This window comes from Podarcis bocagei, assembly GCF_964188305.1.
Source record: "Podarcis bocagei genome assembly, chromosome: 5".
NCBI classification, from domain to species: domain Eukaryota; kingdom Metazoa; phylum Chordata; class Lepidosauria; order Squamata; family Lacertidae; genus Podarcis; species Podarcis bocagei.
In genome coordinates, this window is record NC_138129.1 from 84,204,724 (window position 1) to 84,217,855 (window position 13,132).

Consider the following 13,132-nt stretch of genomic DNA (forward strand, 5'->3'; position numbering starts at 1 on the left):
TTAAAAGCAGCATAAGACCTAAAAGAGAGTAAAAGCTAAAACTCATCCATATTTATATATAAAAAAGAAGGATTAACCCACTCTACCCACAAAGGAAGCCATGGATAATTGAAGGCCAAAGGCCTACCAGAAAAGGAACATTTTTGCATGGCACCTGGAGACAGGTAATGATGGAGCCAGGGGTGTCTTCTTGGGAAGAGTGTTCTACAAGCAGGGAGCCATTACCGAGAAGGCCTGTTCTCTGAGAACATGGAGAAGGGCCTTGGGTGATGAGTGCAGGGTTGGGGTTGGTTCATGTGGGGAGAGGTAGTCCTTGAGGTCTTGGGGTCTTGAGTCACAGAAGCCTTTATAGGTGAAAACCAGCACCTTGAACTGGGCCAGGAAACCACTTAGAAGCCACTGCAGCTTTGTCAGAATTGGTGATGTGCGTTCAGATCCTTTTGCATTGGTCAACAATCTGGTTGTGGACTTGTGCACCTGCTACCATTTCTGAACCACCTTCAGAAACAGCATTGCAGTAACCTAACCTAGAGGGTACCAGAGCATTGACAAGCAAACCTAGGCTGTTCCTGTCCACAGAAGGTTACATTATCATTTCTTCAAAAGTACTAATGGTAAAGGAATGGCAGCACTTCCACAACCCAGAGTCACCAATGTTATATTATTATCATGCAGTTTTTTTTATCTGCGTTCATCAGTGGTGCTCATCTGTATTTTTAAAGCCACATTCCTAGTCTTACTTGGTTTCTCCCATGCAGGGCAATGCGGACTGTCGTGACTGGAAAAACAAGGAGGATGAGTGAAGATGATATGTACACTAATCAGATGTCATAGGAACCTAGGTTCCCCCCAGCTCAGTATTGTCAGAGAGGCACAATGAAGCATATACTCAGGCAAGTGTGTGTATATATGAACACAGCCTAAAACCTTCTAGTAAACGTTGCAATTTTTTTAAAAAGAGAATATTCTTGCTTTCTGTTATGTGTTCAAACACTTTGAGGTCAGTTTGCTGGTTGCTGCTTCAGCACAGACCGCTGCAGATTAAATTATTGCAGCAGAAACACCACCAGCAATGTGCTATTGGGGAGAGGATGAGAAATTAACTCCTCATATGGCAAGCAGACAAGTGTGTCTCGTCTGCAGGAGGAAAACTGGACTGATTCATTGAATCTGCAGGCAGCTTGTTGTAGGGGCACCAGTTGCGGAGAACTTTGTTGATCATCTTGGTGTGGGGCACCTTCTTTGCAGCAGCTCACATCTTGGCTACCTTCTTAAATCAGCACCAGTTCTTCATGAGCACTAGGAGTGATTAGTGCCCGTCGGGTATATGCCTGGGAGATGGGGAGATGGCGCAGGCAAAGCCAGTGACAAGTAGAGCCACCCTCTGACTGGTTGTAAATAAGATGGCAAGGGGTTGACTTTGGCCATCCTGAAGTTGGTGGGGTATTGTCCCCATTTAGCGGAGGACCTTAAGGTCCACAAATGACGACATTTTGGAGGTCCCAGGTCGCAAAGTGGTTAGATTGGTCTCAACTAGGGCCAGGGCCTTCTCAGTACTGGCCCCGACTTGGTGGAACATTCTGTCACAAGAGACTAGGGCCCTGCGGGACTTGACATCTTTCCGCAGGGCCTGGTTTGGCTCAGTCTGACCCTTATGTTTCCCTCCCCTTATGGTCTTGATTTATCGGCTACTTTTAAAATGAGGCTGCATTTTAAATTGCATTTTAACCTGTATTTTAAATTGGTTTTTTCTCTTTTTTACTGTGATTTTATTGGTGTTAGCCACCCTGAGCCCGGCTCTGACCGGGGAGGGCAGGGTATAAATAAAATTTATCATTATTATTTATTATTATAAGACAGCTTCCACACACAACTGCTTCTGACATTTTAAAAAGAAAAGGTGGATGGAGACGATGCAGTATTGATTGGACTTGGGTTGGGGAGATCTGGGTTCAAATATTCAGTCATCCTTCTGAAGCTCACTGGGTTACCCTGGACCCTATCTCTCCAGCCTACCCTACCTCACAGGGTCATGGAGTGAGGGGGGGAGAGAATCAAACAGAGAGGGGCGTATGCTAGTGTCAAGGACTGGGCAGAGGAGGAATGGTGGAGACCGCCTCCCCACCCTGAACCTTCCAGGGAGGAGGAAGACAATATAGACTTACAACAGTGGTTTGCGGGAGGTCACAGCTCAGAGGCAGAGGAGGGGGAAAGTTGGGAAATAATGGGAGAGGAGGGGGGAGGAAGTGGGGTGACAGCTGATGGACATGATGTCATTGGAAAGCCTCCCAGACCCCCATCCTTCCCAGAACCTGGCGAGCCTTGAAAGTAGGAGAGCAAAGAGCTCAAAGACAAGGCACATAGCAGCACCCATAGAAGTGATGAATGAGGAAGTGGGAGAGACAGGGGTGGAGATTCACTCAGGACAATGCCCTTATCCAAGAGGCTGGGTTCTATAGCCTCTCTCTGTAAATACTGAATAAAAAAGGACGGTAAGAAACCTTCCCTTGTTTTTATACTTTCCTGGGCAACCAGCCGGGAGCCGCTGTCAGCATCTGGACAGCAAGCTTGTGCTCTTTGGAGGAAAAGCAGGATATAAGTAATAAATAATATAAAATAATGAATAATGGGATCCTATATATATATATATATATATATATATATATATATATATATATACACCCTTCTTGTTCTAAATCTCAGTCTGCAGAAGTTGTAAGGAAACAGAACCAGCTGTAGTGTTTTGGATATGTTTGTGGAGTGGGAAGAAACCCAGCGGAAGACACCACACAAGGTGTTTCAATGCTAAACGTCCAGGATATGAGCAGGGAATGCTGAGAAGAAGCCAAGCCAAACCAGAGGACTGAATGGAGCTCAACGCCTGGCAACTACGGACAGAGGAGGAATCCTTTTAGAAACGTGTTTATACTCAGAATTTGGCTGCTGGATATGTGCTAGGCATTGCATGGCGTTCCAACCCAATCAAGCTATGCTTACATCAGACCTTCTCCTACATCAAGAGCCCTCTTGCCTCTGAGACGCATGATCTTTAAAACAAAAGCCTGTTTTATTACATGTGTATACAAAAAGGTTTATCATATGCATGATGCACATAAAAGAGTCAAACCCGGTGCAGTATGTTTCCTCAGCAAAAATGCCTTACATGCATACTTTGGGTTACTTTTGAAAACCTGGACATATATCCCATAATATTATATTTATAATAATGCATGCAATATATAAAAGAACGTTTGTGCTTATAGCAGAACTGGGGGAGAGGGAAGGAAGCTCACCTCACTGAGATTAAGGAAAGAGATGGAAATCAGGAATGTTGATCAACATCAATATTTTCAGATTAGAATAAGAAAATGACCACATTAAATTCTTTCGATGAGTAAGCAGTGATTTGGCACAAAGCATTGTACGTTTGTAAATCATGAGATTTTTTTACGCTTTGCTCTCATTCATGCACAAAAGATTATTGCTAGAGTAGATAACATTCAATATACCTACTGTAGCTGCTGCCCAGTGCTCGTTCACAAAACATTCATGCTTCAAACACACATCCCCACTCCTGAAATCTGGAAGCGAAGCACATCCACAACCATGGACACAACCCCTCAGTCAGATCACCTCTTTATTTTATTAGAACATTCTGAAGCCCTCCACTCTGAAGTTCAAAAGGGGCTTTGGACAGAAAAGCAACATTTTTCTAAAAAAAAAAACACACAACACAATAAAAGCAAATAATTGTTTTAAGAAACAAAGCTAACAAGATACACTGCAATCAACAGCAGTGTCTGCTCAGCAGTTGTGGGCCTTTTTTGGATAGACTGCAAGTCAAGAGCAGTTGTAAACTTCATCAGGAAAGTCGTTCCACGCTGTGGAATCCACAGCCTTGGAGCCATTGCAGGGAAGGTCTTAATCCTTGCTGCACACAGATGTCCTTATGGAGGAGGGACTACCGGGCAGAACATAAACAGAGACAGGATTTTATGGAGTCTCCACCCCAGAAAAGCTCTCCTGGCCCTAGGGATGGACAAGGTCCATTTTAGTTTCTCTCAGCTTCTCACTTTTTTCAACCTTAGTTTCAGTTTCCACATTTCCACATCAGATTTCGATTTTTTAAAAAGAGAGAGAGAAGTCCTCATGAAAATTCATCGGCTTTTCAGAGTTAAATTATCTCAATATAACTTTTGGGGGGGCGCGGGTGGCGCTGTGGGTTAAACCACAAAGCCTAGGACTTGCTGATCAGAAGGCCAGTGGTTCGAATCCCCACGACGGGGTGAGCTCCCGTTGCTCGGTCCCTGCTCCTGCCAACCTAGCAGTTTGAAAGCACATCAAAGTGCAAGTAGATAAATGGGTACCACTCCGGTGGGAAGGTAAACAGCGTTTCCGTGCGCTGCTCTGGTTTCACTAGAAGCGGCTTAGTCATGCTGGCCACATGACCCGGAAGCTGTCTGCGGATAAACGGCGGCTCCCTTGGCCAATAAAGCGAGATGAGCGCCGCAACCCCAGAGTCGGTCACGACTGGACCTAATGGTCAGGGGTCCCTTTACCTAACTTATTTTTGCATGCAATTTTGCCTAATGTACACATTTTCGCAAAGCAGTTTTCTCAAATGTAATACAGGCAGCAACCATAGCACATGTACATCGCTATGGAAGTGGCAGGGAAAGGAGGTGGAACAGGGGTGGGGCGAAATGGGGGCGCGGCCGCCTTCTGTACATGACTGACAGTCCGTATTTGGCTTCGAGGTTCACAAGTTGCTCCGATCTTCCTTAAGCATTTAAACTTCCACACTAGGGCATCTGGCTGCCATCCCTTTTCTTAGGAACTGAAATTATATGTCCACTCTGTTGCAACCCCGTGTCCATTGTGAGAGTTTCCCATTATCTGACCCCCATTATATCAGGCCATTAGCATAGCATTGCTGCAAAGGCCTCCTTCATTTGTGGTTTCGCTTTGCCGACTTCTGTTTTTCTTCTTCGGGAGGCTGCATAAAAAAAGGAAGAGGGTGTGCAGCGCTCTGTGGTTTAGTACGCGAGTTCTTCTCTGTGGCGAAACTCGGTTTCCATAGCACCAGCATGCTAAAGGCATCGACCCACTCTGTGCTAAAACCACAACTTCTCCAGGGTAGATGCGAGCTTCCTGATTCAAACCCTGTGCTGCAAACTCAGAGCATTTATGTTACCTACATTTGCTTGTACCTCAGATGACAGTAAGTTGCCCTGTCAGGCCCAGATGAATAAGAGTGGATCCATATACTGGTTTTTATTTAAACCAGGCCTATGTTGTTGTTGTTGTTGTTGTTGTTGTTGTTGTTGTGTGTGTGCGTGTGTGTGTGTTGTGTCATGCCTAGCCTGTAAAAGAAACTTCTCTTCCCCTCTCTGGTTGTTTCCTCCAGAGCTCAATGGGAACTGGCCTTTAGTCTTGCCTGGGGTAGGAAGCCATAGAACAGACCTTCAGAATAAATTAAGTTCCTAACCCGAGGTACCACTGTACATACAATTATTGGCGTTTTCCTGACTCCTGATGCTTCCTGTCTCACCAGAGTGGTGCATGCTCTAGTTATCTCCCACTTGGACTACTGCAATGCGCTCTACGTGGGGCTACCTTTGAAGGTGATCCAGAAACTACAACCAATCCAGAATGCAGCAGCTAGACTGGTCACTGGGAGTGGCCGCCGAGACCATATAAACACCGGTCCTGAAAGACCTGCATTGGCTCCCAGTACATTTCTGAGCACAATTCAAAGTGTTGGTGCTGACCTTTAAAGCCCTAAATGGCCTTGGCCCAGTATTCCTGAAGGAGCGTCTCCACCCCCATCGTCCAGCCCAGACACTGAGGTCCAGCTCTGAGGGCCTTCTGGTGGTTCCTTCACTGCAGGAAGTGAGGTTACAGGGAAGCAGGCAAAGGGCCTTCTCGGTAGTGGCACCCACCCTGTGGAATGCCTTTCCATCAAATGTCAAGGAAATAAGCAACTATCTGACTTTTAGAAGACATCTGAAGGCAGCCCTGTTTAGGGATGTTTTTAACGTGTGATGTTTCATCCTGTTTTAATATTCTGTTGGAATATAACTTCAGAAGATGGAATATTTGTTGAACTAACATTCTGTTTAACAATATTCAGCTATAGTTGAAATTCTAACAATATTAGCTGTAGCTTAGTGGGGGAGCATCTCCTTGCATGCAGATGGTCCCAGAGCTAATCCCCAGCATCTTCAGGTAGGGCTGGGAATGAAACCTTGGTAATCCCTGTCATCCTAGGCAGAAAAGTTTCCCCAACCCCTGGGCTAGACTGTTGGCCTAGGACTGGGAAGAACAGCATTTAAATCCCCTATCAGCCACACTGGGTGCTCTAAGGCCAGTCACCAATCTTCACTTGACATGGGCTGCACACACACACACTATTCATTTAGGGCACATGGCTTCCCCCAAAGACTTTTTGACACTGTGGTTTGTTAAGGTGCTGGGCATTATGTACATTGCCTCCAAACACTTTGAAGGAAGAATGTAATTAAGCGCTGTTGGTTAAACCACAGAGCCTAGGAATTGCTGGTCAGCGGTTCGAATCCCCGTGACGGGGCGAGTTCCTGTTGCTCTGTCCCAGCTCCTGCCAACCTAGCAGTTCGAAAGCCAGTCCAAGTGCAAGTAGATAAATAGGTACCACTCCAGCGGGAAGGTAAACGGCGTTTCCGTGCGCTGCTCTGGCTCACCAGAAGCGACTTAGTCATGCTGGCCACATGACCCGGAAGCTGTATGCCGGCTCCCTCGGCCAATAAAGCGAGATGAGCACCGCAACCCCAGAGTCGGCCACAACTGGACCTAATGGTCAGGGGTCCCTTTACCTTTTTATATTTTAGTACTTAAAAGAAGGGTAGTAATATTACAGGATGGTCTCTCTCTCTCTCTCTCTCTCTCTCTCTCTCTCTCTCTCACACACACACACACACACACACACACACATTATAAAACATTTTCTTTGCTGTGTGAATGAACTTTAACCACACCTTAATTAAATTTTAGTAGAGCCACTTGGAATCAGATAAAATGCTTTGTGGGCCATATCTGGTCTCTGTGTTGCTAATGGAGTGCCCCTGATTCAACAGGCAGTACAGCTTCTTTAATTTATCATTGTCTGTGCAGTAAAAAAGTAAAAAAAAGTGGAGAGGAGGAGTCAGATGGGGGACACATGGCAGTCTTCATTCTGAACAGACAATTCAGACTTATCTTTGCTGTTCTGCAACAATGCAAATCCTCTCCCTGTTGTAATCCTTTGAAGGCTCTGAAATGTCCAAAGCAGCCAAGGAATGATCTCACCCGTAATAAAGATACCATTACAGCAAGGCTCGTACAAGAACTTTGTTTTCCAACAAGCTGTCACTCGGGATCCCACCATTTCTTGTTACGAGCTTAATGGAACCTTCAGCAGCCTTTGCTGTCTCTGCATCTGATTCCCAGCCATCGTGTCACCAGGAAACAAGGCTCTCTAAACCACATTGCCAGTCTTCTCTGTTTATCATGACCCAGATTTCTGAAGAAAGTACCTAACCTTTGCTGGCTGATAGATATCTAGCACCTGCTCATTCATACAAGGGCACAGTGATGGGGCTGAGGGAAAGATATCATTTTACCCTCTTGCAAACATCCTAGGTTTCTCAGCCAGAGCAAACCAAGTGCAGCAAATTTCTGGATTTTGTCTTAAAATACATAAATGGCAGACCCTCCAAGTGCCCCTATTTTCCAGGGACATCCTTGATTTAGAGAAGCCATCCCAGTTTCTGTATTCATCCTGGAATGTCCTGCTTTTCCTTAGGATGTCCCTATTTTCATCAGAGAAATGTTGGAAGGTATGGAATTATCCCATCCCCTGAATGCAATCCTATATTGGGAAGGTTTTTTTAATGTTTAAACTTTTATTATGTTTTTATGTATGTTTGGAAGCTGCCCAGAGTGGCTGGGGCAACCCAATGAGATGTGTGGGGAATAAATAGTAAAATTATCATTATGGAATGGGATGTCCCTATTTTCATTGGAGAATTGTTCATGAAATGGGCATGAACCAGTCAAAGCAAATCATTTCTACTTCTCATGGATTTCAGTGAGACAAGTAAGCATGTGTATAATAGCATACCTTCCAATATTTCTCTGATGAAAATAGGGACATCCTATTCAACAACAACAACAACTTTATTTTTTATACCCTGCCCATGTAGCTTCGTTGCCCTGGCCACTCTGGGCAGCTTCCAACATATAGAAAAACATTATAAAACAGAAGTCTTCTAACAGTTGTATAAAGCATGTTCTCCCTCATAGAGAGCACGTGTTGCGGTGGGGGCTGACATGACACCTCACTGTTGCTGGGCAAAAGAGTTTGGCCATCTTTAAGCAGGGGCGGGCTGTTACTGGGGGGATTTATATGTTGGCATTTATTGATTGACAGCCCTGTTTGTTAAATACATTGCACACAGTGACGAGCTTCCTCTTTGGCTGCATGCTTCGGATCACCCGCCCTCCCTTCCTAATGTTAGGCTGATTGCTTGTCCTTGCTATGCCTGTCATGGGGTCGTCTGCTTTGTCCATTTGGCTGATTGGCTGATGTCATTTGGCTTTTGCCTACTGCGTAGCAAATCGTCACAACTTGTAAGGTTGCAGTTAGGCATTGGTTTGGGAATTGGTTGGTGGAGGGGTATGGATTTGGCTGTGCCCGACCCTCCAAAATGCTGCTGCTGCTGCTTCAAGGGTTTTCCGTTGAAGGAACCCAGGGGCTCACCATGCAATCTGGGGAGAGGTGAGGCATGGTTCCCAGTCCCGTCTCCCCAGGTGACTTACCCTTTCTAACTTCGCGGGGGGTGCGAATGTCAGAGCTGTCCCCATGCGGGGTCAGTTAGTCGCTATCAATGCCTAAGCAATCACTCACATTGCTGTATTTTTAATAAAGTTGTGGCCAAAATTATGCCAAAAACCTTAAACAAAAATCAAGTGTCATTGTGTTCTTATTTGGGGTGTCTTGGGGACCTTGACGCGCAATTACTTATCTTCTTGGCTCAGGGTTCGCATTAACACCATACCCTCTAACATTTCCTACCTACCAATACTTTTCCTAAGGAAAAGTCAGATACTCCGGGATCAAATCAGAAACCAGGGCAGCTTCCAGGGACTGTCCCTGGAAAATAGGGATTCTTGGAGGGTCCGTAATAGTGTGTGTAAATATTTCTCATTGCAATTAATGGGATATTGTTCCATAAAGAGATATAGATATCTACAGTCACAAAAATTATTTTGAAAAAAAAAACTTTTTCTAAAACTCACTGTAGCTACTAGTTCAATCATATATATATATATAAGCTTAACTGATAAAAAGCAATTAACAAGAAGAAAAAGCACACTTGGGCTGCACTCCCTTAAGAATCTTAGCCAATGAGTTGCATTTTATTTATTTCCAGTGCTTTTTTTCTGGGGGGTGCAGGGGTACTAAACATTTTGTGAATCTAAGTTTGGCCTCATTGAAGAGCAGTATTTCAATACGAGTAGGAAAATGAGAGTACCCCCTAAACATTTTTTTAGGGGGGGGGGAAACACTGTTTATTTCCATACTTTGGCCTGAAAGACTGCAGCAGGCGAGGGAAAATAAGAGGTTGATTTTTTTAAAGCCCACTTAGGTACAGAATCTGTAAGAGTGGCCGAGTCTTTGAAAGTCAGCTGTGGACTTTAAAAAGCCTATACTTTAGGCCCCAGATAAAGCCTTCGGGCAATAGCTGGGAGAACATGTGATTACATGCTCCAGTTACCCTCCTGTCTCAGAGACAGCATTGAGGTACATGAGCTAGGGAATTCTACAGACCTGTAAACATCTTTCCTGACCTTGACAACAAGCTATTTCAGAGGTGTACAGTGGCATTTCAGTTATTACCGGTGAGACAGGGAGAGAGAGAGAAAGAGAGCAAACTATTACAAGGAAGAGGACATCAGTGCTATTTGTTTTATCAACAAAACAAACCTCGGTTTGTAGCTACAAAGCTAAATGTTTGGCAGTAGCGCTGCCGGTAAGGATGCCAAGAAAATAAACCCTGATAAAATGCTGCCATAAAACAGCAGAGGAACATCTGTGGAGGACTAAAGTTCTTTCCTGACTATCCTAAGCAGGTAAATCTATCTATCTATCTATCTATCTATCTATCTATCTATCTATCTATAAAAATTAATTAAATGGTATTCACTTCTTTACAAATTAATGGACTTGCGATGCTTATCTTCATTAAAGCCGAGGAGGTTTGACTGCAGGCCACTCTGATTCAAGGGAACAGCTTCAAGCAAATTTTCTCGTGTTAGTTCCCAGTAAGAATGTGTGGGAACATTTGGTGAAGAAGCGAGCGCTTTGCTCTTAAAGGGCAGGCCTGCAGAGCCGGGGAGCTGCTATATGCAATGCCTCCTCCAGGAAATGATAAAACTCTTGCTTTTCCTGTTTGCTCAGTGCTGGAAAAAACCAGGGGGTGGGGAGGTTGTTAAACACCCAGCAGGCCATACAGGTGCACTGTGGCTGCATTCTGATGTGGAGTTTATTGGGTTACTTTTGCTGATGGTAATGCTAGCACTTCTGTCCTGATTCCTAATATCCCTTCTACAGTGGTACCTTGGGGTAAGTACAGTGGTACCTCAGGTTACATATGCTTCAGGTTACATACGCTTCAGGTTACAGACTCCGCTAACCCAGAAATAGTGCTTCAGGTTAAGAACTTCAGGGTGAGAACAAAAATCGTGCTCCAGTGGCGCGGCAGCAGCAGGAGGCCCCATTAGCTAAAGTGGTGCTTCAGGTTAAGAACAGTTTCAGGTTAAGTACGGACCTCCGGGACGAATTAAGTACTTAGCCTGAGGTACCACTGTACTTAATTCGTTCTGGAGGTCTGTTCTTAACCTGAAACTGTTCTTAACCTGAAGCACCACTTTAGCTAATGAGGCCTCCTGCTGCTGCCGCGCTGCTGGAGCATGATTTCTATTCTCATCCTGAAGCAAAGTTCTTAACCCGAGGTACTATTTCTGGGTTAGCAGAGTCTCTAACCTGAAGCATATGTAACCTGTGGTACCACTGTACACTGCAACATCCAGTTGAGTGCAGTGAAATTTCCCATAGGGGAACAGTTAGGGCCAGAGGTCCCAGTTTGCAAGGGCAATTGGGGGAGGGGGACGTTGCGTGTGTGACATCCTTATGTCGCACACCTGAGCATGTCAGAGCATTGCACCTCCCTCCCTAAGCTGGGCAGAAGCTTCCAGGGTTTTGGGAAGGAGGCACCAAGGGAATATTATGGGGACTATCCTAATTCCCCTAGTTCACTGACTGCACACCACTGCCAGTAATCTGTTGTGTTACGGAACAATGGCTTTTTGATCAATAAAGAAACGTGTGCCAGTATATCACCCCAAATTTGATCATATGAAAACACTGCAATTTTCTGAATTAATGGGGTTGCAAACACGTTCCTCTCCCCCCCCCCCCCGGAAACATCACAGAAATGAGTGCTAAACTTCCACTAAATTTTCAGAAGCGGCTGTCATGTTGCGTGAAAGATTGCACAAAATGCAGAAATTATCAGGTAAGGAAAAGGTATTTTCCAGATGCCTTTGGCTTAGTTGACTTTATGTATTGATTTAGTTCATTTACATATTTGCAATCTACACTTTCATAAGAAAATATATCATGGTGGTCTGTAACATAGAAGGATGAAATCGGCAAAAATGTATCCAGGAAACATTACTTTAAGAAATCAATAAAACGTCAATAGATATGGATTCATTAAAAAGAGAAAAGTTATATTGCAAGGCCTTTTCTGAATGATAGTTTTCCAAAAAATTAGTTTTCCAAAGTTGTCTGGAGAAAGGGACAATAGAGGTTCCTGCTGAACCTCTGTTGGTAGGGAGTTCCACCGGCCTTCTCACCAATGTAGAACACTCCACTCCCTCGTCTGTCTATTTTGGTCCTGGTATTCGGCTGGGTGTTCTGGGTGCTGATGGGGAATGCCATCAAAAGTCCGTGCAAAACAATTAAAAAGCAGACAAGCAAATGGCTTCAAGTTAAATAACTGTAATCAAACAAATATTTCAATTCAGTGCCAGGCACAGAGCAATTTGAAGTATCTTTCCTGAAGGATACTTGCCTATATATTTCCTTTTCCAATGTTCTTGTCTAAATCCCATTCATTTCAATGGGTTGGCTATGCCGTCTTTCTTTGAAATCAGTGGACCTTACAAGTGCTTAACTTTGGTTGGCTTGCCCCCCTTCTTCTTCTTCTTCTTCTTCTTCTTCTTCTTCTTCTTCTTCTTCTTCTTCTTCTTCTTCTTCTTCTTCATCGCTCAAAATTGAGAGAAGGAACAACCGAAAAATTGCCAAAGGGGCCTAGTCCCTGCTCCTACTGAGATGAGTCACCTTGAGAGTTAGCCTCTTCCTCTGCCGATTAAGCTTACTAAAGAGGACAATCGAGCATTATTCAAACTTTTTAAGTTTTCAGGAAGATATTTTAAAATTTCACTTGTATGCTCTGCAAAGCTCTGGCCTTGCTTTGCACAAGTAGGAGGCGGAGGAGAAGAAAGAGAAGAAAGAATTCCATTGGCACGTCACCAGTTCACAAACCACTTTGCAGCTTTTGCAAATAGTTCACACCGGAGCACAGTACAAGGAAGTCCTGCTCCGCTGCCCAGATGTAAATAAACAGGGTAAGGGTTATGCATTTCGGTAAAAAGCAATGGGGGGGGGGAGATATCACCTGCAGGTGGGTTCTATAATCATTTAGACAACAGAAGTTACACACACATTCTTACAGCTTACTTAGATTACTGTAGATATGAAATGAAAATAATATTTGGGTGAAAATATAAAGTGGGAATCTTTAAAAAAAATATGAAATGAGGAGCTCAAATGAAAGAATATTTCATTTTCACTGAACACCGCACCGAAGAAACAAATGTAGCTTCATATGTGTGTATGTGGTTCTTCGCATGTGAACTGGTTTTGTTTCCTGACACATGACTTCTAGCTCAAATGGCGAAGGGCTGCCGGATGTGGCTATGTTAATTTTATCTGCTGCTTGCAGACCCTACGCAGTTGTAAAGAGCATGTGTCAGCTTGCAGTCCTTA

The 13,132-nt window shown here is 44.3% G+C and overlaps 1 protein-coding gene across 1 annotated transcript in view; it reads right to left on the reverse strand.

Annotated features, from left to right (window-relative positions):
* Window positions 1-13,132, reverse strand: part of PTPRC (protein tyrosine phosphatase receptor type C) — a 91,010-nt gene that overhangs the window by 49,805 nt on the left and 28,073 nt on the right. The gene's annotated exons all lie outside the window — the stretch shown is intronic.